The sequence below is a fragment of the Myodes glareolus genome, chromosome 15, assembly GCF_982192425.1.
Source record: "Myodes glareolus chromosome 15, mMyoGla1.1, whole genome shotgun sequence".
Classification (NCBI taxonomy): Eukaryota; Metazoa; Chordata; class Mammalia; order Rodentia; family Cricetidae; genus Myodes; species Myodes glareolus.
This window is the reverse complement of record NC_142040.1, coordinates 28,991,072-29,014,413: the sequence shown is the minus strand read 5'-3', so window position 1 is coordinate 29,014,413 and position 23,342 is coordinate 28,991,072. Positions and strand designations below refer to the sequence as shown.

The 23,342-nt window shown below is 43.7% G+C and overlaps 1 long non-coding RNA gene across 3 annotated transcripts in view; it reads left to right on the top strand.

Annotated features, from left to right (window-relative positions):
* The first annotated feature begins 14,667 nt into the window (after positions 1–14,667).
* The window catches only part of LOC125406110 (uncharacterized), a 40,568-nt gene continuing 31,893 nt past the window's right edge, over positions 14,668–23,342 (top strand). For all 3 annotated transcript variants that reach the window (XR_007233798.2, XR_014997200.2, XR_007233799.3), the window contains exon 1: positions 14,668–14,838. This is a non-coding gene — a long non-coding RNA (uncharacterized LOC125406110). The remainder of the gene's footprint in view (positions 14,839–23,342) is intronic.

The following is a 23,342-nucleotide window of genomic DNA, read 5'->3' as shown; positions in this document are numbered from 1 at the left end:
GGAGAAGGAGGAAGAAGAGGAAGTGCAGGAGAAGGAAGAAGGGGAAGAGCAGGAGGAGGAAGAGGAAGAAGAGGAAGAGGAAAAGTAGGAGGAAGAAGAGGAGGACCAGGAGGAGGAAGAATAGGAAGAATAGGAGCAGGAAGAAGAGGAAGAGTAGGGAAAGTAGAGAGCGAAGAAGACTCCCAAGGCTTCTGATTCTAGCATCTCAGAGTTCATAGCTTTAAAAGTGTTCAGGAAACTGTTCCTCAGACGTAACTGAGTGATCAAGTGATCAAGCACACTTGACGATTCTGTTTTCTCAGATCAAGGCTGCTAGGGCCCTTCCCTTTCAATTCTGCCATTCTTTCCTTTGACTCTGCTTCCTAATAGATGAAGAAGCTCACGTTACAGTTCAGCGGCATTGCGGTAAACTTGCGAAATACTATGTGTCGGTCTTGTTCTGTAATCATGTCATGACTGGTTCTTAGATATCATTATTATCATTTCCAAGATGTGGTTTGACTCTGGTCCCTAATATTCCCATGAAGGCTTGAGAATTCGCAGAAACAATGACTAACAAATACTGAGTGCAGAAGGCAGGTGTTATGATAATACTGATTTATAGATAGAGGAACTCATGGGTAGAGAACCTATTCACTCTAGTAATTTGAAGATCTGGATGTGATTCTGTTATGGAGGACTGACAGCCCTTTTTTGTTGTTGTTTTTGTTTTGTTTGGTTTTTCGAGATGGGGTTTCTCTGTGGCCCTTTTGATGGTGACCAAATGACTGAAGAAGGCACAGACCCAGGGAGACTCACATTTTTCACACTTTCCCCTGCTTGGGTTACTGACCACCAGGGAGGTCCTCCTGGGTGAGGTAAGGGCCAGCACCTGAACCAGTTCCACAAGTGTTAGCTGCAGTGACTGTTTTGAGTGCCGGAGCAGCATACAAAACTGGGCTGGTTACTGCGCAACACTCCCAATACCAATGCCTCTGAGGTCCGTGTTAACTCCAGTCAAAGGAGACTAATGGGTGAAGCGTCTCAGACACAAGGCTGTGAGTCCCTAGACATTAGTAGAAATAGTGATGGCGTCGGCATCATAGCAGCTCAGAATCTACTCATGGAATCTACGCTAATAGAGCAATGCTAATTATGATACTGCTAACAGGAAGACTAATCTTCTGAGGCTATAAAATAATCTTTTTATTCCTCTTCTTGCCCACCTGCAAACCAGTAATGGTTTGCAGATAATAATAATATACCTACTTAATTAAGAATGAAGTGAGCTGATATGTAATGGTACCCTGCCTTTAAGTATTTAGCAAACACTAGTTGTCATTATTAGAACTATCGTTCCTCAAATTTACGTTTTTGGGGTCATGAGATTTTTGTATCCAAGCAAAACTATGGATGACAGTCTCAAGTCTCAAATTTTATTTTTTGTTTGTTCTCCATTGTAACCAACTGCTGGTTGTCTCTCCCTCTCCAAAAATAGAACCACTTGATTTATAATAAAACAAAGAATCAAGTCAGCCTACTGTAATGTCACCTCTGTGGTCCAAGGGGCCCTCCTGACCTTCAGCAGCTCCCTGTATCTACACGGCTCACTTAATATTTCCTGAACAATTAGAGGCCCCATTCTCAGCATTCTTCCAGAGAAGTGTCTCTGCGAGACTATTCTTTATTAACAATACATCAGTGTGTGTGAAGGAGTGTTCATGTATTTATATTTGTATGTCTATGTGCACATGTGTGTGGGTGCATGTATACATATATGCCTATACATGTGGAAGCCCTAATTACATTCAGGATGTTATCTCTCCCCTAGTCCTCTCCACCTCATTTTCATGACAGGCTCTCTTGTTGCACTTGGAGCTTCCCAATTCAGTTAGACTGGCTGGCCAACAGTCTCCAGGGATCCTCCTGTCTCTGTCTCAACACTGGGAGTACGGTGCCATCCCAAACTTTTTATATGGGTGATGGGCATCGAAACTCAGGCTTTCATGCTTTTATCACAGTACTTTATAAACCGAGCTTTCTTCCTAGCCCCTAAGATGTTTTTATTGAGACCTTTCTAGCATTCTAGGCTAAGTCTTGGGTCGTTGTCTTACACTGAGCGCCAGAAAACTCCTTGGGTCAGTTAGCATCGTTTTAGGAGCGCTCTCATGTTCAGCTGACTCCACAGAAGATTTTCTTTTCAGCTCCCTTCCCCTCATCAGACTCCAGACACTTGACCCCTGCTGAGGGGGGAAAACGGATGCTTACAGTACAAGTCTTTTTTTTTTTTTCCAGGCATCCTAGTATCTATCCAGTGAACTTTCTAGCTGCCCCACTTATAAAAAAAAATAAGCTTGTGAAAAAAAGAAAGGAAGAACCGAAGGAAGGAAGAAAAAGAAAGAGAGAGGGAAGAGAGAGGAAAAGAGCGAGAAAAAAAGAGAAGAAATGAAAAGAAAGGAAGAAAGGAAAAGGGATTGACTGATTTTTAGCTAAAATCTGTGCTCTGCTAAGTGGGTCCCTGCAGCTCTCCCCCTGTGTCATAGCAAAGTTTTGGTCAAACCCTGCTGCCTCCTAGAGGGGTTCCTCCTCTCGAAGTCTGAAATCTTTCCTTCCTTCATTTGCTACAACAATCACTTCCTCTTGATGGTGCACCGCTTATGTTGGCAGGAATACTTTTACCTAAACACTTATTTTGTAACTGTGACACTTGCGTGCTCCTTCTGTGCCTCTCTCCCTGGGCCCGCCACATTTGTGGGTACCTGAATGAAGATTCAGGCACCCAAAGACTGAAAATATTTAGGAAAAATGCGTCTATACTGAAAAAAGGACACCGATTTTTGTCTAAATAATACAGCATGACAACTTCTGACTCATATCACATTATATTTGAGCTTATTAGTGATTCGGAGAGGGTTCAGAGATAACAGAAAGAGTGAAAATGTTATCCACAACTCTGTGCTATTTTATATAAGGGACTTGGGCATCTGTGACTTGTATTATCCCAGGGGGTCCTGGAACCAATCAACCCCCATTGGATATTGAGGGACACAGGTACTGTGAAATGTTTTAGATAGACAATCCTCACAACAACCCTATGAGTCAGTTCCTGTAATAAGTCTGGCATGACATTAGGAAAGTGGCACGGAGAAAGGTTAGTCACCTGAGCCTGGAAGTGGTGGGGCTGTTGATGCAGCGTCTGTGTGCTTAACCCACTGTTACATCCCCTGCACGCAGCAGTCAGGCGAGACACGCTACTCACACCGTGGCTATTTTCTCCGCCTTGCTCTGGCCCAGTCCTGCCTATACTTCCCCTTTGAGGAGAAGCAAGACTGGGGAAAATGATCAGACGTCTCCATTACTTTGACCTCCTTCGGAGAAAAAGGATTCTAAAAATAGTTGAAACTGTTATTTTAAGCCTGTGTTTTATCACCACGGTTTGCGATTCCACGGGAGATCTTTGTGGCCAGAACGCCCAGATATACCGACTGTTGCAAACTTGTTATTTTTGATATCAGAGGGTTGGGGATGTTTCTGTTTGAAACATTGTCTGTTTACATTCTTTAGCCCAAAATAGTCTGAACTGTCAGTGTTATGTCTTCATGTTTCTAGTAGAATTTAATGATGTTACATCAATAGCCCCAAGTCCCTTTGAAGTACTTTGGCCCTTTCCAGACTTTGGGAAAATATATTATGATAATGACTAAGGTCACGTTTATGAAGTGCTCCCATCCCCCAACGGGAAAAAGAAGATGTGTATAGAACGAAGTCGGCGGTGACACCCTGGGACAGCCCGCCCTCCTAAAGCAGTCATTCTCACACTCTGTTCCCAAAACACTCTCATTACAATATCATAATTCAGCACACCCTCTCTGCTTTTATCCCGGCCCCCAGAAGAAAACCATGCCCCTAGCCAAGGCCATTCCTGCGGGCCTGCAGGACCCAGGGCGCACTACATTACACGCTGTCCTTTCTCCCTCCCCCAAAGCTATTATCGTGATAAAGCCAGGTCACTCAGTAAATAATACCAAGGACAATCTGCAGCAGGAATAAGTCACAAAAGTTCATCTTGGCAGTGAGAAACGAGAGGAACGTCTTTTATCCCCAGTCATCTTCGTTCCCCCGCTGCAAGGCCCACTACCCTATGTTTATGAGTTTACCATGAAGCCAAGAAAAGTATAAAGAGTGAATCATTTGCTTGACCATTCATTTTTATTTGTGACACTTAATTTGTTTTATGTACGTATGTGTTGGGGTGGTATGGGTTGGGTGTGGGCCATTTCATGCGGAGGTCAAAGGACATCTTATGGAAGTGGGTTCTCTCCATAGATAGGTCCTGAGGATCAAAACCAGGTTCTCAGGCTTGGTGGCAAGTGCCTTAACCCATTGAGCCATCTTTCTGATCTATGTTTGAGCACTTTTAAAAGAGCAAACCCATTAAAACTAATAGTTTTACAATAACAAGCTCTTAAAAGTAGGATATATTGGAAAGCTGGTGCTCCATCCTGTCATTGCTTGTGTATGATTTTACTTCCTTTTGGAAGTGCCTTTGGAAAAGGATACTATAACTATGGAACAAGGCAAACAAGTCAACCAAGGTACTTTGAGAAAAAAAAACCTTATTAGATGGGGATCAACCACACCTTATAGCCTATCTAGTACCACCCTTAAATTGTTAAAACCCAAGACAGAGTGGGACAATAGGATTGGCTTGCAGAGTGACCATCTGATAACTTACTTTTTTCATTAAATTCAGATGCTGTGGGATTCCCCTCTGTATGCTGTAAATACCACTGGTTCATAAAGAAGCTGCTTTGGGCCTATTGTAGCGCAGAATAGGGGAAGGTGGGAATTCCAATCAGATAGAGGAGGAGAGAACAGGCAGTCAAGGAAAAACCATGTACCAACAGCAGGAGACAGACGCTTAACACTGGATAGAATCTCACCGGTCTGGGCAGCCGGGTAATGAACGTGTAGTCTCCACCAACACCTTGTAAGCTAGAGACCTCTCCCCACTAAAGTCTATAAGAGTAAGGAATTTCCTTTGTTCTGAAGACTGTTCTATTTCCTATCCCATGTTTTCCCTGAGTAAGCAGCTGGTGCCACTAAAGGTTTTTCATCTGAATTTCACCTGGAATTCATCTCACCATAGCTGTGGAACCTGTGATGAATATTTATTTAATATTCTTCATTATAACCCTCATGACTACAAGCAATTAAATTTCTATAACCATGACAAACCCAATCATAGGCAACTAAAATATTTGGTCACGTTGCCCCAAGGATGCACAAGCAAATCAGCCGAAGCATTTATTTTTTTTCACTCTTAAAATATTATTAAGCTAATATTTTCACTTTTTGTATGACTTGACTTGTGCTCACCTTTTGTGACGTCAAAATAAACTTTTTATTTCTCAAAAAGATGGCTACTTCTACAGTCTCGCAATTGTCGAAGAATGCATTTTGGGTCTTGAGGAAATTACAAGAGTCAATTTTATAGGGGGGCTGTGCCCAACAGAACATCTGGCACACGTGACACACCCTTAACTACAAGACCATCTCCTCACCCCTAGCCAGACGTCCTCCGTGAGCAGAGGTTGCAGATTTTCCTTGGGTCAGAGGCAGTTCTTCTTCTAGCACATGGCTTTAAATTCCTTCCTGGACTGCTGCGGAACCATCGAACCTCCCTCTTAGCTATCAGGACCATAAAACTTCCCAAGTATAAACATGGAAGGGAGTAAACACACAGAGCCTGACCCAATGGCCTGAGTCACCCGCTTCATTCACTCGCGGTAGGAATAAAGCTGGGCTCTCTGGACTCCATCTCAGTCGTCATTGTTCCCAAAATAAAGACAGATCTGACCCTAAAAAGACCTTCAAAAGCAAAGAAGGGGCAGAAAGTTCCAGTGCAGAGGAACTGCCCAGAGACTGCAGAGATGTGAGCAGGAAGAGAAAGGTGCGCTTCGGTTGTAGGATTGTTCTAGTGATCAGTTGGGAAAATAAGGGCTCCTCTGAAGATGCCTACATCCTGATCCGAGACTTGAGTAAGTTACCACATAGCAAAGGAGAAATATACCTACAGATGGAATAGAGGTTCCTAGTCAGGTGACTGCAGCATAGGAAGACCATCTGAGAATGCCTACAGGGCTGCCAAAAGCAAACAAGGGGAGCAAAATGCGAGAGCTGGAGAAGAGATGGCAATGGAAGTAGAGCCAGCATGGCACCAAGCTGTTGGCTTTGACAATGGAGGTGGGGACCAAGGCATGTGAACAGCCTGCGTCTGGCAGAAAAAAAAAACCAGAAAAGGGGTCCAGACTCTATGTGGGAACCGGATTGACTTCTCCATGGTCAATGAGTAATGTGTAGGTGCTATCTTTAGCCATGGGGCTTTACTGTCAGTTTGTGGAGAATGACCTAGAGTTTTAGTAATGGCCTGGGTTGTTTGGGGATTCCAATGGGACCCCTTTGATCAGCAACTCAATTAGATGGAACCCAGTCCTGGCACTGGGAGCTTCATTTGGTGATAAGAGATGGACAGTTAGATTCTGTTATTCCATTATCTAGCGATTTCATTTATACTGTGTTCATTTATGTATATATTTTAGGAAGCTTCTACTGTATTAGGTTACCATACTGCCCCTCAGATGGCCCTTAATTTTAGCTGTCTGTGTTTCTCAATATTCCCTGCCTCATACCCTCTCCTCCCTCTCCTCATTTGATCCTCCCATTCGAGCTATGCCTCCCAAGTCCACCATAAATATCAATTCTATTTCCTTTTCCTAACAAGACCTATCCGTCTCCTGCTAGTCCCTTACTCTATACCTCTACGATTCTGTGGATTATAATTAGATTATCAATGATTTAACATATTGTTCATCTCTCACCTGCTAATGCCTATTGGCTGCTTATCTCTTCTCTCCCTTCTTCCCTATGCCATTGTCCCTCAGTTGTTTTCTTTCATTTGCCTCACGGGAAAGGAGCGAAGGAGGGGCTGCTCTCAATTTCTGCCATCAGCCCCTCTGGAGTGCAGTATGGGACTATGTGGACTCCCATCCCTATGAGTAGGGACGAGCAAGGAAGAGATCTTCATTCCTAAGACAGATTTTCTCAAATTGAAGTGCACATTAGAAACACAAGGAAATACAGGTAAAAGTAGACTTCAGAAGCCTGGGGAAGAACCTGGGGTTCTCTTGGTCTATTGAGATTCCTAATATTGCTGCACCGTGGTGGATCATCCATACCTTACCTAGATACTGGCCAGAAGGAATGCGGGCTAGGTGTACAGCCAGGTAGCAGTGTATACGGAGAGGCTAGGGGAAGCCTGGAGTTTTAATAGTACCCTTTGCCTGAACCCCTCATCACCCTTAGTCAGTCACCCACTAGCCCCAGCAAGTACCCACGGTGGCTCTCAACCTCTGTTTTTAATCACTTTCTTGAAAATTACTTTACATACTCACAAATGAATAGCAATGTGGGGTTGGACTCTACCCAGGGAGGCAGCTGTCATCAGCAATGCATTTAAAATAGTAAACCCAGGCTGTCAGAAAAGAATGGAAAAGATAAAACATATTGTATTAGATACCATTTTTATTAACATTTCTGTAACAATTAAGTGCTCTTTGTTATAGGAACTATTAAAATAATCTGTCTTTCTTTGATAACTCCTGTTCTTGACATGAAGCACTAAGAGGAGAGCTGTTGATTTGGAATGGCCTCATAACCCAAAACAGAGCAGGCCCAGGGAAGGAACTTCACAGCTGACTCATGACCCCACCCCCACCCCGCAGGAAACACTGACTGGATTTCTCATCTGTCTCGTCCCTAACCTAACCATACTGTGGGCTGAAGCTCTTGGTCATTTCTCCTCCCAAAGATAAAACATAGGGGGACAGGTTCCACCTCATCACTACACCTGCTATACTATCCCCAAAATGTAGCCGATTCCATTCTCTCTGCTTTACACATGAGAAAGCTATGGGACAAAGATGGTTAAGAACTGTGTGTCCAAGACCACAGAGTTCGTGTCATACAATGTATTTCAAGGCCACATTCTTTCCCACTACAAAAACATAGAAAATAAAAAATCAATCAACCAATCAACCAAGCAAACAAAAAGTTAGTTCAGTTTGAATTCTCTCAAAGCTGGATGCTGGAGCTTGAATATACAAGCCGTTGTCTGAGAGGTGGTTGCCGGTCACTGAGGGGAGAGGGAGAGGGAAGTTAGAAATGGAAAAGGAGCAGTTCATGTGGGCCTTTCCCAGAGATTGAGCAGAGGAATGTAAGGTATCCAGCAGCTGCTATGAGACAGCATCAACTCTAAATGATGCTGACTTGGCCTGCAGCTGATGTCCGTGTAGCCAAGGGGCTATGCCAGCGGTCAGGATCTCTCAATGGTGTTTGGAGTAGACCATTTAGTTTCCTTCCTTCCTTCCTTCCTTCCTTCCTTCCTTCCTTCCTTTCTTTTTTCCTTCCTCCCTCCCTCCCTCTTTCCCTCCTTCTTTCTTTCTTTCTTTCTTTCTTTCTTTCTTTCTTTCTTTCTTTCTTTCTTGTTTGTTTTTTGAAACAGGGTTTCTCTGTGTATCTCTGGCTATCCTGGAACCCACGCTGTAGACCAGGCTGGCTTTGAGCTCACAGAGATCCACCTGCCTCTGCCTCCCTGTGTGCTGGGATTAAAGGCATCTGCCACCATCACCCAGCTGAGTAGATTGTTTCTTAGCTTGGGTAAAGACTCTGAGTAGCAAGCATTGCAGGAAAATAATCGAATATATAGGCTGGACAATCCCTTCATGTGAAATTCTGGAATTCTCGATATAGATGTTCACAGAGGTTATCATAATTTGCTAACCAATAAGTGTGTTATATTAACATTGTGTTATTATGTCCATCAAAAATAATGACAAAGAGTGAAAACCAGTATGATGGTGCACACTATAATCCCAGCACTTAGGAGAGTGGGTCAAGAATGTTAAATTCTAGACCATCACAAGCTACACAGAGGGACCCACTCTCCTCTTTCCCTCCCTCACAAAAGAGAAAGGACAAGAGAGGAAGAGGGAGAAAAATTCTCTTTCAATAGTGCCTTATCAGGTATTATGTAACAACCCCTAGTCAGTAATACTTAATGGGGATCACTAATCCTTTGGATCATATCTCAGCTTGGCCCTGTTGAGTAAGGAAATTAACAAAGGAGCTCTAGCCACTACTTCACATTTACACAGGGAAGTTCATATCGGTTAAGACATTCTTCATTCATGGAAGTCTTTCCTACAGAGCCTACTGAATTCCCAAGCTAGTACCCAGAAGGACTCGATTTTACCCACCAACTCACAGTTATGATCAAAGTTGAAAAAAAAAAACCTCTTAGGTGTGCCCCTGCAGATCAGTGACCATTTCTAAATTTGGAGGTTAAATCTGGTCAGTTCAGGGATCTCTAGGGAATCATGTGTGAGGATTTGTAGGGATCGATGGGTCAACTCAGGTCAGATCTAAATGCGATTCAACCATCCATGGTTGCTGGCCAGAATCTGGCACTATGGGTTGAAGCATGGAGCTGAGGTCAGTGTTCGCGGTGGACTGTTGGTATAATTCCACGGCCACAGACACTGATCTCTTTCCAAAAGGTGACCTCCTATGGGCCACCTCTTTGGCTACCACAGGGAACAAATGAGAGGTTGTAGATGAATTCGTACACAGTCATCATGTCTGCATGGGGAAAACCCACAAAATCTTTTTCTTCCAAGAGGTCAAAACTTATTTTTAGGGGGAATAAAAGAAAGCAAATAAATGTCTAGAAAGAGTTTTATAATAAGATTGAGGCAATGCCACTATCTCTGCATTTATTTATTGCTGCAAGTTGTGATAGCCATCAATATTCACTGTGATTGTTTAATTTGTGGTCACTGGTGAATTTTTACCTTTTGGTATCTTAATAATCAAAGAGGGGCATTTCAGAGTCTTTGGCCATTAGTAAACTCTTGCTTGCAGGGAAATGGGAAAGAGTAATGACATCACACTTCAGCAGGGAACTTGTATATAGGATATGGAGGGCTTAGGGTCTCTCAGGGCAACGAACTGGATAGAGAGTTCTGACATACAGGAGCTTTGGAAAGGGTTTCTAAGAAGAAAAGGGATAATTCTAGATTGTTACATGGGTCAGTCAGAAGGAAGAGCCATGAGTGTGAAGACCTTCACTATTCCAGAGGGCACCCTTCAAATTAGCTTAGCAAAGCCAGAGATGTCCTCCCAACATCAAGAGACCGGAAGGGTCAAGCAGCCTTTGGGCCATGATGTAGCCAAGGATTCTTCATCTTTATTTCTTGGCAATGTTTCTGGAAGGCTTCATGTCTGCCTGGTCCTTGTCCTGCTTGTGGAAAGGTGACAGTTGAATTTCCAACCTTGAAATGACTTTATCATAGGCAGTTCCAAAGAAGAACTTTCCAGAGATCTCTGGGAAGTCCCAGGAGGACTCCCTTGGGGAGAACATGCTGGTTATCGGTTGGTTAGTGCTGTTAACCACTAAGCTCAGACCCAAGACTCCAGACTCCGGTGAAATTCTTGCACAGAGTAAATGATCAGTGGATGCCGCTGGGGATCTGTGACTTAGAATGGTGGGCGTGCTACCATCTTGTAGTCAAGTCATTTAGCAGAGAACACTGTCTTTACTTCTCCAGTACAGGAATTCGCCTGGCATTAGAACTGACCAACAGTACATTGGCACTTCCACAGACATCCTCTGCCACCCCACTCCACCTGCCTCTTGTTGTACTGGCCAGAGCTGGCCACATGATCCTTCCTAACTGCAACGTGGTCAGGAATGTAGGTAAGTACTAGAATGTTTGATGAGCATCACTGTTCTTGCCAACCTGGCTGAGGTCATATGTCTATCTTTATGTCACACCCGTGGTCAAAGAAAGTTAGATATTTTAGTTTTTGGTTCTAGGTTCTATACCATCCCTGTCGACAGAGCTCCATTTATGCACTCCAGAGATACTGACATCCCCCAAAACAAGCCTACAATTGGTATTTTTCTCCTGGATCATGCTAAGCAATCAAAGTTTAAAGCCTCAGAACCAACTGTTCAGCCAAGTTTTTCTCAGAGTGAAATGAATATCCAAGGTAGAATTGACTGAAGAGGTGATTACCAAGGACACACAGTATATGTAATCTGAAAGGGAAAGACATTGGCATTCCCGAAAGTCAGCTCACACCACATGCCTGGGAAGGTTGCCAAGGGAGGATGAACATGAGCATCCATCAATGACCGGGAGACAGTTCAATGGGTAAGTCTACCCATGTATAGCATGTGACCAGACCTGCTTCAGCAAGGGTCCTGTGCAAGATCTTCCTCATGGAAAAGTGGTAATGTGGACAACAGGTAAAGTTGATGCTCCTGGGTGGCATCAACAATCTAATACCAGAGCCAGGCAGATTTTTGTGAGTTCGAGGCCAGCCTGGTCTACAAGAGCTAATTTTAGGACAGGCTCCAAAGCCACAGAGAAACCCTGTCTCAAACCCCCAACCCACAAAAAGAAGAGTCAGAGACACAGCAGTAAGAAATGGATTATGGACTTGCTGGCTTTGAAGATGGGAAGAAGAGGCTGAGAGAAAAAGTATGAAGTGAGAGAGGATAAGGGAGTATTTTTGTTTCCTTAGAGTTTCTAGAAGGTTCCAAACCAAAGTGGCTCCTTGATATTAGCCCAGGGATACTTCTCACCCCTAAAACTGTAATATGGTATATGTGTGTTTTCCGCTATTCACTTTAGCATAGCAACAATAAGAAACTAACTTTTGAAATTCACACATCCTAGGAACAGGAGATTTAGACAGGACAAAGTCCTTTAGGAAGAAGAAATCCTTTAGGCTGTACAAGTTCTAGACTGTCCTCTGGAGATGAAAGGGCCACTAGACAGACAAGGGCATTAGATGCCATGATTCCGATGATCGCTAAATTGGTCGAGAACAAAGAGGTTCTAGAAAACTCAGTGTTTCTTTGGCCTACTGTGTCCTTCCTGGGATCAAGGTGGTCCCTTATCTACCTACCCTGATGACTTTACATATAGATCTCGAATTAGAACATAGTAAATGCAAGCCAAACAAAGACAAACAACCAGGTATTTTCTCAGCAGGGCACAAGTTGGGTGGGGCGCTAAAAGAACTGGAACTCTGCAAGCCAAGAAGTCAAGGCCAAACCCACAGACCTGGTTAATGAGCAACATAGACACAGCCTGGTCTTGAGAAAGGTAATTTTGCTAATGAGTTGACCCTGGGTGTGCCCTATAGCGTAGTCACTCAGGAGATGGTTGTGAAACAGTGTTCTTTTATGGGTAACTCAGAAGCTTGCATACAGTGTAAGCTGAGGTTTTTAACCTCTTCAATCACTTTGCCTGCCAAGAAGAAACACTACAAGAAAGAGCCTTCCTTCTTGGACTCAAATAGATGCCCCCTCCCACTCGGAGGAGTTCATTGGTCCCAACGTGCAGGTGGAATACAAATTGGTCCCTAGGAATGAGGCTTCCACGGTTGGTAATGGGCCTCCGAATTCATCGCCGCTCCGAGCAGCATCGGAAGTGAAGCACTGTGACCATTTTGCAGAGACTCAGAGGCTTCCCGCTGGGAGCTAATGGTCCCAGTCTTGTTCTTAGTCAGGCATGCGTTCACATTAAGCTTGAACCTTAGTGGCGGCACATCTACTAGTTATCGGCATCCGCGTCATCTGGAGCAGACAAGTCACTCCAACATTTGGATCACATTAGCACCCTTCGCTGGCAGCTCCTTACAGAGGGACTCAGCCTCCTCATGGAGGCCAAAAGATTCTCAGCACCCCTTCTAGGAACAGCTCTGCTGTAGGACAGCTAAGGTGGGAACTACTGACACACTCTGCCACCAATGCCAAGTACCCACAGCTTCTGCTTTGTGGTTATGAGAAGGCTTCATAACACCCAGGCATTGGTTACCAGACTTGCAAACTTGATTGTTAAGCTAATGCATGAAGTAAAGGAGGCCTACCACCTATGGAGCATTGAAAAATACGTGCCTGGTTCACATCTGTTATCTAGCTAGCTTCATCACCATGGTAACACTATGGGACTGGGGCTGTTATTCTTAGTTCTAAACTTAAACCATCCTGGGAAGGTTAGCTTGTCCAGTTGAACTGCTATTTCCTAGCAGAGACTGGGCATTCTCATGATGTCTTTGCACACTTTATATGTTATATTTTTAAAGCTTCCTTTTCAAAAGGTCCCACGCAACCTGTCGATTTTCTTTATCATCCAAATAAATTATCTTTCCTTCTCCAGCACGTAGTTTCTATACTTCTAAATACGATGAAAGATTGATTCAATTCTAATAATTGATATATACTTTCTTTCCTTTTCTTCTGCTGGGAATCAAACCCAAGGCCTCGTGTGCAAGTTTGGCAAGTGAGAGGCTGTGCTGTCCATCCTATATCACTAATCTCTTGATAGGCATTTTCATAGGGTAGTATAGAGATGGATGGAAAATTCTAATGTTGTTGGATAATACAAACTCTGAGTTTAGCTTCAGAAGGGTAGAATTTTTTCTTCTTTATAAAATTATAAAAGAAAACCACATAAATTCTTCTTCTTCTTCTTCTTCTTCTTCTTCTTCTTCTTCTTCTTCTTCTTCTTTTTCTTCTTCTTCTTCTTGTTCTTGTTCTTCTTCTTCTTCTTCCTCTTCTTTTCTTGGTGTTTTCAAGACAGAGTTTCTCTGTAGCTTTGGTGCCTGTCCTGGAACTAGCTCTTGTAGACCAGGCAGGCCTCGAACTCACAGAGATCCGCCTGCCTCTGCCTCCTGAGTGCTAGGATTAAAGGTGTGTGCCACCACTGTCCTGCTTTAAATTCAGAATTCTTAAAACCATCACTTTTAAGTGGAGAAAATAATGCCTGTCTCATGCCTTGGGAATGTTATCAGGATCAAATGGACTAACAAGTGCAAAATTGTTATGCCCTCATACTTTGTGTGCTCACAGAAATAAGCATAGGCCTATATGCATTCTGTATCAGTTTTGAAGTTATAAAGGCCGGAAGTCTAGGCCTTTCATAGAATCCAGTTCACCTTCAGAGACTCTTCAGTCTTGGGAATGAGTCCCAGGGTTTTAATACTGGCCACCCATTTGTTGAAAGTCTACTCCACACGCATTATTTCTAATCCTCATAGCTCTCTCTTCAAAGTACATATCATTGTGTACACATAAATCTTGAGTGACTGAGACTGAGGTGTTGAGTATCTTGCTTGAGTAGATGACATAAAGAAGATGATAAACCAGGATAGCAAATTTGAAGTCTGTCCAGAGGTTTGAATTTGGTAGGAACAAAATGCTAAATAAAAATGTTACGAATTATATTGATCTGCTTGAAAACTTACTAATTTTTAGAGAGAGAGAGAGAGAGAAAACTAGCCTGTAAGTCTAACCCCAAATTTTGCACCTTAATTACTCTTGTACTAAGTGCTGAGTCTACATTTCTACTTTGCCCCTTAATGGGAAAAAAAGACATGAATAAAGAGATGAATGTCACATACAGAATGACATTGTCAGATCCTGCCAAAATCAACATATCCATGAGATGGTCTGAGCTTGTGTTTCCACTGACCCTTGTCCCGTTCACCTTTGACAAGGGGCTACCCGTCCTCCACTGAGGTTAGGACAGAGTGCAGAGCAAAGGGCAGACTTCGTGGCAGAAAGGGACACATTTGGCTCGGTTACTAAACCCTCTGCCTGCCATCCTCCTACCAGACTTCCTGCTTAATCTTTATTTAAGTCCTTTGAACAAATGTCCAACAAGGCAAAGATGCCAGCTGGATACAGGATGGAAACTCTGTTGGGGAGGGACAGCCTGTCTTCAGGTAAGAATCTTGTTGAGTCACCCTGCTTCTCTACACCAGACCTGTGGGGTTTGGATGAGAAAGAACATAGCAGGTTGGGAAGAGGGCGGATGCCGGAACAGAGCAGGTGGGCGTGTATCCCAACTCTGCCATATTCACTTTATATCTAAATGAATTACTTAACTTTTCTGACTTCACTTTTCATCTCTAACGGAGGATCATCTCAAAGAGTCATTAGTAATATTATCTGGCCTTATCTGGCCCATGTGAAAGGCTCAACACACTGACTGACCTATCGAGTGTATACTAAATGTTGCCATTAGAAGGTGATAGATGGAGAGGTCGGGTGGAAAAGGAGATGTACACATTTTCACCTTTAACTGGAGCAATCCTGCAGTGGCCCAGGTCAAGCATCATGGCTCTGGATGGACCTAAAGCCTTATACTCTATGTTGAATGGTCCCAGTGTCACCTAGAAACACTTTTCTTGATTCCTTGCCACAATGGGACCAGATTGGGCATGCTTCAGACCCAAGAATTCCCCAGGAATGGTCTCACCAACCCTCGTCTGACCTTTGCTAACACACTCTTGTCTCAAATGGCAGTGTGGGAGCCAACCAATTACATCTACCTTGAGCTGCTTTAAAGCACGTAGACCTGATTTCAGTCTGGAGAACTGGCACTCTTGGATAGGGGCCAACCCCTTATCACTGATGATCTTGAGGTCCAGAGATAGGTGCAGCCAACTCAAGACGGGGCAAGAGAGGAAGGGATGGTGCTTAAGTGAAAGAGTATGTCTGTCTGAGCGTTCCTATGCGAGCCTCATCCACCATGCACAGGCCAGATCCAGCCACTAAGGTACTAACAGACTACAATCCTAGTTCTACAAGCTTAATTCTCCACAAAAGAAAATCCTGGTGACATTTTCTGACAAAGAGAATAGTTTTTCAAGTTTTCCCTTAATGACTGTGTGTTCTTCTTATCTGGATTGTCAACTAAAGCTTTCCCCTAAGACCTTCATGGAAAGAGAAATGTGATCTCAAATTCAGAATATTTACGAATAGTATGGACCACTGAGTAAGACACAGTAATCGTCACTAAATTGTCTTAATAGAGCATAGATTTTGGTAAGATTGTGACTGGCAGACGGTTCAGTGCAAGGTATAATATGATCCTCATGGGGTCATCCCAGGGACACCAAGAATCTCATTATTTACCTTTAATCCTGACAAGAGAGGATGGGCTAAATAAAGTCCCTAGGGACTAGAGAGATGGCTCAGTACTTTGGATCACTTCCTGCTCTTCCAGAGGACCTGACTTCAGTTCCCAGCATCCACTTTGAGCAGCTTACAACTACTTTTAACTCTAGTTCCTGGGGGGACCCAACATATTTATGCATACACACCAGTCTCCCACATACATATAATTAAAAAAATAAAAATAAATCTTAAAAAAAAACCAAAAATACTTGGTGGCAAGGGTTATGTGGGTTTGTGCCTGTTGTTTGTTGACTTGTTTGTTTGGGGTGTAAGTTAGGGATTCACATAAAAGTCTTAGGCTTTGCATTAGAGATGTCTTCCCCTCTGAGGATAGGGACCATAGAAAAGAATGGGAAATAGATCCAGATGCAAAGACCTAGGACTCCCAACACAAGGCACTGAGCAGAGGGACGCTCCCTTTTCTTCTTAACTTCAGGGGGGATGAAGTGACTCTGGGCTCATGAGTATAAAACTGCTGTGGAAAATGCTCTTGTATACTGTAAAGATTTGTCATTCGTATTGGTTTAATAAAATGCTGATTGGCCTGTAGCCAGGCAGGAAGTATAGGTGAGACAACCAGACTAGGAGAATTCTGGGAAGAGGAAAGAAAGAGACAGAGTTGTTTTCCAGAAGCAGAGGAAGCAAGATGAAAATGCCTTACTGAGAAAATGTTCCAAGCCACATGGCTGAACATAAACAAAAGTTATAGGTTATTTAAGTTGTATGCGCTAGTTAATAATAAATCTGAGCTAATAGACAAAACAGTTTACAGTTAATATAAGCCTCTGTGTGTTTCTTTGGGACTGAATGCCTGAGGGACCAGACAGGACAGAAAGTTCCATCTACAACCTCAATGCCTAACCCCAACTCCGTTTCTAGATTTCTATGGAATTTTGAAAAGGTATGTTAACCTTTCTGAGGTTTATTCTTATCTACAAAAATGCAGATTCTTCTCACTCCACAGTTAGCTGGAAACAATCAAACAGCATAATGTATACAAAAGTGCTCCATCAACTTTTAAGGTGCCACCATATTTATTCTGGAAGTGATCACAAAGTGTCACTCCAAATGCCCTCTCACCTGCTGATGGATTTAGATTGAGGGCATGTGGGGAGCAGCAACAAAGGAAGGGAAGAGCTTCCCTTATCTGCGTGGAGGAGACAGATTTTCAGAGTGGAGCTGGATGGGCATGAACCCATCCTGGGAATGTCATCAGAAGATGAACTCAGGCAATAAGGAAAAAATAATCTGGAAGTTGATATCATGTCCACGCAGACTATGGCATCACTTACTGCTTTTAAGGTTCATTCATTTTCCCCACAGATCACTTAATTTGCTATTGGTTCGTCTATATCCTTCCTGCTTGCTCTCCTATTAAGATGGTACTTGAACTTCTAGATCATAGAGCCTTGAGGTCTTCACTTTTCTCTCCTATGACAACCCTATACACATATTATATTAACACACCTTCTATCTTCTTAATATGTTTGCTGTTGGTGTACTCTATAGACTCAGCTATAGTGCCCTCAAATGACTGAAGGAAAAGCTTCCATCCACACAGTTCCTAATATGCAAAAGTCCACTATCTAATAAGCCTAATGCACAGGTCCTATTCCACAACAGATGATAAAGATTTTGAGGCATAGATTTTGTTATTTTTTATTTACTCCTAATACAATGTCACACCCATAGGAAAGGTTCCAAGACTGGTGCTAGCCAACACTGATCATTTTCTCATATACTGCACCCTTTATCTTCCCAAAGAACTCTTTCTGCTATGGTTTAAGTTTCAGCCCGGATCTTAATCTTTGGGAACACTTTCCTATACAGCAAATATTTCACAAGACATGACAGCATGAATAACCATCCCTATTCGTCTGCTCTCCTTTTCTGCAATCAGCAGGAGTTATGTCTTGGAAGACACAGCTGTATGAGTTAGGATGAATGGTCAAGAGAGGAGAGGGCAAGAAAGAGGAGCAAGAGAAATAAGTAGGAGAGACAGAGAAGGAGACGCACTGAAAGGAGCTCAGGTGTGCCAGGGAGAATAGAGAGGCTCTCAGCTGAGAAACATTTTTAAATATTTGCTTCTAACAGAGAACACTTTCCCTCCCCCAGCACACAGGGCTGGTGGTGTTGTCCTTAGAGTGTATAGATTTCAGAATATCAGTCCTCACTTGCTTAGATAAATGGGGAATCATAGAGTAGCGTCTCTACCTGGATATGGGAAACCTTTCATTCTGGTATGGTGTTGGGAGGAGTCAGGACCTCTGACCACCAGGGCTGGGTTTCTTGCTCGAGAAGCAAAGCATAAGTCTTTGTGTAACCTGGCCATGGTTAATGTGTTTCAGCTACAGCCTGCCTTAAATTCAGAAGTTCTTTGAAGAAAAGCTTACGGGGGGGGGGGGGGGAGGAATTTTTTTTTTTACCACCAGGCTCTGACTGCAGAGCGCTCTTGGCAACTGCGGTGATGGATGAGTCACCAGCGTGGTTTCCAGTGGATTCTTCCACTCGGGGAACAGCAGCGGTGGCATCAGCACACCTCTATTTTTGGCAGGTCATGTTTGGTGTCAGGGTTTCCTGTCATGTGCCTTGAGCTCTTAGTCCTTCTTGACATGCGCTCTTCTCAGTGTTGGTATATCTTGGGCCTGTCAAAAACACCTCAACAACACCAACAACCAATGGTGTTAGAAATGAGGTTAGAACATTTCAAGTTCTATTTGATTCCTTTCTTGCTAAAATCCTCTGCAACAGATACTTGGACCAAATGCTGGCAGCGAGGCTTCATCCTGAGCACCACACAGGCTCCATCCATGGTAGTTTCTCTGCTCTTGTGGGGGACAGGATCATGCTTTTTCTGTTCTCTTTCCTGCTAATGGCAGATGTAAAGTGATGGGCTCTTGTGTGTTTCCAAAGATGAAACAAACATCCAACAGTAGCATCTGCTGGAGAAGCAGGATCCTTAGTCTCACCCGTTGAGCTCAAATTTTAATAGGACCCAGGGTGATGTGCATGAGGGGTGAAACTTAGTAATCACCAAGCTAAGCTACCACCAACCACACAGCTCCAGAAGGAGCAGCTGAAGTCCCACGAGCTGGAGAGGCCTGAGTGTTGACGCTATGCCCCATCTCTCCTGGGCCAGAGAAAAGGAAGGCTCTCTTACATCAGCCCCTCCCCCTGTCCTGCCACTCATTCAAATAATTTGGCATGAGATGCTTGCCTGACATTTCATTGTAGGCCTGACTTCCTACCAGGTGGCCTGGACTGCCAGCAGGCTCTGGGCAGGACCACATGGGATACAATTTGGACTCACTGAGTCATCACAGATCTTAGAAGTCATGTCCTTATTTAAATGACACGCCTACGGATGGGTGCTTATAGTGGTATCAACTCTTGTTCAGAAAAGGTGAAGGAGGGTGCAAGAAAAAGTAAAAGGATGGAAGCCTGGCAGCTAAAATGGAATGGGCCGGGACGTCGCCTTGGAAGGCTGCCTCTCCTTTCCAAACACTGAGGATTTCATTGCTTTACCCATTTCAGTAGCTTTTTATTTGTAGGGCGTTATTCTCATTTTCTCGATTGTCTTCCTAATCCTCATTCTGTTTATGAGATGCTTTCTTATTCATTTCCAGAGCTCAGCAAGCTTCATTGGGGGTGGGGGTGGGACTAGGGGGGTGGTGGGCATTGAGCTGGAGAAGTGCTTATCTACCTAAACTTCCCATCCCTAGAGTTCCAAATCATCAGTCATTCCCAGGAGATCTAAACTCTCTGAGTGTCTGATTATATCCCAGAGCTCTCTAGCTAGCTGCTAGGAGCCAGAGACTGCACGGTAGCAGTAGGGCCAGCACATAGGTGCTGTCTTAGTTAGGGTTACTATTGCTATAATGAAACCTTGACCAAAGATATCGGGCGAGGAAAGGGTTTATTTGGCTCACACTTCCACAACGTAGCCCATCATTGAAAGAAGCCAGGGCAGGTACTAAAACATGACAGGAACTTGGAGGCAGGAGCTAGTGCAGAGGCTCTGGAGGGGTTACTGCTATTTGGCTTGCTCAGCCTGCTTTCTTATAGAACCCAGGACCTCCAGCCCAGGACCCAGGGTTGCACCACCTACAATATACTTGGCCCTCTCCCATCAATCACTAATTAAGAAAATACCTATAGGCCTGAGACAAAGGCAACTGTGATGGGCAATGTTGCCTGGCAAAGAATGACTTCTCCCAGTCCTCCCCCTTTTCCTTTCCTTCCGGTCTTCCTCACAGTCTTCTCCATTGCTACACCCCGCCCCCCAAGACGGTCCCAACACAGCAGCTCACGCAACCTTCTGAAGCCTCCTGGTTCTATGTCCTCTCTCCCCTCTTCACTTCTTCCTCTCCCTCTCCCCCAAATCTCTCTCTCTTTCTCTCTGAACATGTGTACATAGGTATCCTTTAAGCCAGGGTTCGCTTTGTTCTGTCTGGGTCCCATGGCTCACTGACATGCCTAGATTGACTAGCAAGCTCCAGGGATCCTCCTGTCTCTTCCTCCCCAGTCCTGATAATACAGATTCACGCCACCACATATATTTACAAGGGTTCAGGGGTTTGAATCCAGGCCCTCAAACTCGTGGGACAGCACTCGACCAACTCACATTTGGACTCAGCCCTCGCTGTCTTGTTTCCTTTTGTATTCCAAGTCACATCCTGGGCTCTGATAAAGTTTTAGATGAGGCTTCGCTTTAGACTCTGAGAACACAGGCTAAGATGGACAGGAGGGAACGATCTCATGAATCATTAGTTTATCTCTTACGGCCATGGAAGCAGCCCAAAGACGAGGCGATTTTGTGAAAATTAAGCAGTACTAGAAGACACTAAAAGAAGTCAAACTGACACGGGAGGCCTCCTTCCCTCTGGACTCTAATTTAATTGAGTCAAGTGGAGGTTCCTTAGACGCAGCCTTCCGCGGTTGGCAGATGAATACATTATCTCCTCCAATGCTGGCACTTATATTTGCAAATTCTGCACACACACACACACACACACACACACACGCACGCACGCACGCACGCACACACACACACAGCCTTATAATAAATTGCCTCTTTGACCTTATGTTATCATGTGGGTTCCTGGTACCCACCACCAGTCACACCCTAACTGTCAGCCCGAATGAAGTACTTTGAGAAACACTCATTGGAACTGCTGTGCTTTTAACTATTAAAACAATCAGCATGGGTTAAAAAGTAAGGGCTGTGACTACAGCCATGCATAAAAGGCTGTTTATTTCTATTTTAATTTAAAAACAGGCACACACACACACACACACACACACACACACACACACACATACACACACACAATGCCCTTTAACAATTCTGGAAGTTCTCGCCAATTCAAGGTAAACAATGCCCCCCAATAAGAATAGTTTAAGAGTTAATCTCTGCCAGGCCAGCTTCCCTCTAGATGATGGATTCATTAGTTAATCATTCTGAAGCCAGGATTAGCGCGCAGTCCCCAGTTTAATAAACTATTCATTTCCTACAGCGCTGAGCGCTTTCACGGGCTTTTTGACTCTTACACCATAAACAGGACTATAAATTGTATTAGCAATTGTTTTTGAAAAGGACGTCAAGACTTCCGCTCTCAAATGGAGATTTGAGCCTGCACATTAGCTGTTCCCCTGCCCCCTGACAAAGTTCCTATTGAAATGGCACAGAACATGTGAATATGGTGAAAAGTTTCTGAAAAATAGTAAAGAATCCTTTTCATACCTGGGGGAGTTTAGCAAAAGCAAACATCACTAGCCGCAAAGTGAAGCATGCATCTTTAGGAGCACACTTCTCTATTAACCCAGCTTAAAGTGTCTTTCCTTTCACAATTCAGCTAAAACTTTTTTGGGGGTGAGGCTGAGCATACCCAGAAGCATTCGGATTTATCATTTTAACATTTTGAATACGTGTTCCACAACTTTTATGGTGCGCGCATCCAGAATTGTGTCCGCCATCTTTTATTCCATTCAAACTAAACGTGCTTGGGAATATATTAGTTAAACTAAGCATGCTCAGGAATGTGTTCATCCTAAAGTGCTTTCCAATGAACACATAGAGGCCCCCTTACGAAAAAAATTTCCCCATGCTTCCTTTGTTCTGGGTAGGCACTGTACTGATAATAGCAATAATAATAATAATAATAATAATAATAATAATAATAATAATAATAATAATACCTGTGCTTGCCTGCCTTACCTGCTATAGCAATGCATCTTTCTTCACTCCCTTGTCTCTTGGTTCTACTTCTTTAACATGAGAACCCATTGTGGTCATCTGTGATAGAAATGAACACAGGGAAGCACTGACTATCTCAAGAGTAGTAGACTCAAGTTAGCTAGTACAAGGAGAACCCCACTTAAGCTTGAGTAGATTGAATAGGATCGTGAAGTCTAGCACACCAGGGGTTAGGGCCCTGGAGTCTTTGGTGCCTACCAGGCAGTCTTTGTTGAAGCTGGCTCCTATGTGGGTTATCCTACCCCTGGGAGGAGGAGATGGTAGCCTACATAGCCTTGTTACCACAGTAAACACAGGGAAAATAAAAATCATGAAGTAAGAAGAAGAAAAGAGCAGCAAAGTCTGCAGTGACGCTGAGAGCCTGAGCTCCCCTCCCCCGCAATTGAGTTCGCTTCCCGCGGCCATTGTTAGAAACTGGAAAACAATTTCCAATCATTTGCCGGGGGCTGCAGAGCAATTTTCCTCCATCAGGAAACAGTTTGAGCTTGGCTGATTGTATGGAAAAGGCAAGACCGCACTAGACTTACAGCTATCGGGGAGAGAAAGGGTCCCTTTTGCCATCGAAAGGTTAAGGCCATGGGTTCTAGGGCACTCATTGAAGTTTATTGATTTTCAATTGATGAAGTACCGACAACGCTAGGTGGTAAAATGACATCCCTCAACCCAGAGAATATTGCTTCTCGTCCCAGGCTCGCTCTTGAAGTTGACAAGTGAATGGGTTTCTGGTAAGCATTTGTTACATTTTTCAATCTGGACACTAAATTGGTATGTAGCATTAATATGAGGGTAATTATAGGAGTCGGAAGGACTTTCTGTCTTGCAGAAGCCTGGAAGTGTTAGAAAGCAGCCTGTTTCACTTGCGAATTAGCATTAGTTCGCTCAAGAGGAAAGTGTATTCCAAAGAACTGAATTCAATTCAATTAAAAGAATGTGTATGTGGGGTTTCAGGGAGACAAGGTATAGACAGACGGTCACAGGAATGAGGGCCACTCTCTCTCTCTCCCTCCCACT